The sequence below is a fragment of the Pinus tabuliformis genome, chromosome 2_2 (genome assembly GCF_031772625.1).
Source record: "Pinus tabuliformis cultivar Carrire ecotype Pingquan chromosome 2_2, CPIR1, whole genome shotgun sequence".
Taxonomy (NCBI): domain Eukaryota; kingdom Viridiplantae; phylum Streptophyta; class Pinopsida; order Pinales; family Pinaceae; genus Pinus; species Pinus tabuliformis.
In genome coordinates, this window is record NC_142300.1 from 1,183,824,982 (window position 1) to 1,183,827,930 (window position 2,949).

General features: G+C 42.4%; 1 pseudogene; it reads left to right on the forward strand.

Moving 5' to 3' along the window:
- Positions 1 to 2,183: 2,183 nt before the first annotated feature.
- On the forward strand, positions 2,184 to 2,570 carry LOC149197703 (glycine-rich RNA-binding protein 3, mitochondrial pseudogene; annotated as a pseudogene).
- Positions 2,571 to 2,949: the final 379 nt, after the last annotated feature.

Below are 2,949 nucleotides of genomic sequence, written 5' to 3' on the forward strand. Positions count from 1 at the left end.
TAATCAAGGAATGATGGCCAAAGGAAACGTCACCCCGGAAAGCAACCAGCGGCAAACGAAATTCGAACCAAAGGTGTACGATGAGGACAGGAATTCGATATATACCCAAACGGGGAAGGAAGATCAGTCATTTAGCTGTTTCCTAATTTGGAGAGGTGCGGACATTGCTGCTGAGAGACAGCATCTTAAGATAAAAGTTTCCGGGCACCAGAGATTTCTCTGCGTCAGATCCGCGGGTAACATGGAAACAAGGCAGAGAACCAGGGAGGCAGAGGAGCAGTATAATTCAGCTGTTGAGAATAAGAGCCGGAAAGGAAAGTGAATTATGAATGAAGATCAACCAAATGAGATCTGGGAGATCGAGGACGAGTCTGAGGAGGAGTTGCCCCGAGGCGAGGGGAACGCGCGGTGTTTTTCTCAGGATAGGTTAGCAGACGACGAGCACTAGCAGATGGAAAATGACCACCCTGCTCCGCAGGAGGTGAAGGTTCGTCGTTATGGCATGAGAAAATGAGAGAGGGGCCCAGGCAGAGGTGCGGACTCGAGCAGGAAAAGGGGCCGGGGACAGAGTCGGAGGACGCAGGAGGAAGGAGAGAACTCCAGGCAGGACATGAATCCTGTTAAAAAGGCAAGAAGGACGGTGAATCACAGGGTCCGGCGGGCAGAAAGGGCCTATCAGCGCAACACCAACCCAGCAGTTAGAAGAATTATGCAGTACCTGGAGGAGGAGTCTCTCCAGGACCAATCTGAAGATGAAATGGAGGATTGGGAGTTCCTGCTTCATGATCCAGGACATACCAGGGGAAGAATGTCCTTGTTTAAACAGTCCTTGCACATATACTGGGTTATGAAGAGGCTGCTGGCAAAGGCCCTAGAGCAAGTGGCTAAGGAGATGGTCGAGCTTGCCTAGGGAAGCCCTGATATGCGCAGAGAATTAAGTTTCATCCGCATTGCCATGGAGAGGCAAGAGGAGAAGCTGGACGCAATTCATCAGCTGCTGAAGGGAGACCAACAAGATGCAGAGAAAGGAGCAAGTCAGCAACCAGCAATGGACAATGTTTGACATGAGATATGTTCAGGAAAACTCATAGTCTTTCTAGTTACAGTTTTTTGCATGATTTAGATAGAGATATATATTTCTTGCAGACTAGTAGTATTAGAAAATCTCAAGACTGCCTTGTCTATTTGGCTAAGATTATCAGACTTTGGGCCTTTTACTTTTGGGCGGCCATCAAAAACTATAGATGGATTAATTACCCGGTTTCCCCATGTGGGCGGGTCTTCAATATTTTTGATACGATGTAATGTTTTATTTTCTATCCAGTAATAGAAAGAGTACCACCTCAGCTTACAAAAAAAAGATCGAAAGCTTGATTCTCTTTAATAAATGCAAGAGAGGTTCACGATGAAATCTCGGGATTTTTCTAAAAATTCGCCAGGATATGGAGGCACGCAACTTCCGTTTGTGCACCAATAAATAAATAAAAGTTTTAATCATACTGGAATGCCGAATAGCTGAGTCATTACGAAGAGAAATAAATGAAGACAAATCTCTACTGATCGGTAATTTAATTCAGATTTTCCATGAAATCTTGAAACAAAGTTTTGATTGCATGTTTTTGTTCAGATTGAGTTTAAGTGTCGTTTTGAAAACACATGGTTCGCCAAGCTTAAAACAGGATGTTTTCAATTACATAAACATGTGTTTTTCAATGTGAATTGGGTAATATGGCAGAGGGACAAGTTGCACTCTGATTGCTTAAAAGAACTCGATTTCTGAAAGATCTCCGAGAAATCCCATGAAAGAAGATAAAAGGAAGAAGACTTGTGTTAAACAACCTGAGCGATTAAACACATATTTTCCATTAATTTAATGAACGAATCATTGCAAATATTGAAGGCAATTTTTGCGCTGTCTAAACACAGGAACTCAAAGATATCTCGGAGATATTCCAAAAACACTTCCAGATAAGGAAATCTCGCAATTTCCACCTACGTAGTTATGGTCCCTTGTTGTCATTTTCAATTTTGATTTAATGAATGAATCTTTGCATAATTCATATCCTCGTCTGTATGAACAAATTCATTCCATTTATATGCACAACTGGAATTTTCATGAGAAACAGAGATTGATTTGTGAATCAGTTTTATACAGAGCAGCAAACTCCTTTTTGGCAACAGATATGGCGTTCGCTACCAAGTTGGGAAGCTTGCTCAAGCAATCCGTAACTAAACATGTCAGTTCAACGCCTTCTGTATACGTACCGGCCATCTACACCGCGTTCCGGTGCATGTCCTCTAAAGTCTTCGTCGGAGGTCTTTCGTATGGGATAGATGATCAGACTCTCAAAGAGTCATTTGCAACCTTTGGCGATGTCATGGAAGCCAAGATTATTAATGACAGAGAGACTGAGAGATCAAGGGGCTTTGGTTTTGTCACCTTTGCTTCTGCAGATGAGGCCAATGCTGCTGTTGAGGCCATGGATGGAAAGGACCTTCAAAGCCATTCCATTCGTGTTAACATTGCACAGGAGCGAACCTATGGAGGCGGTAGCAGCGGCGGGTGGTGATTTGGTGCTGGTTGTGGAAATTAATGCCCACCATTATTCAAAGTTGCTTATTTTTATTTGTTGAGTTCTTTGCCCTCCTTCTAAAGGAGCCATCAATTTCTGGGCCTTTGGGTTTAATGATAATATCAATCTACAGAAAATCCATGTCACGATTTTCATTGACTGGATTCATCCTTTTAGTTAAGGTGGACACATGAAGTTTATATGTGTGGAATTATAGAAGTTCTTTATGCAGTTTTATCTCTGTAGCTGGTGTTTTTCTTGATATGAAACAATTTTTCGCGGCATGGTTGACAAGTGGTTATGATCTGGAGGATCCTGTATCGTTCCTGTTTTGTTGCTCTAATTTTGTATATGGTTAAATCCGTATTATAGAATC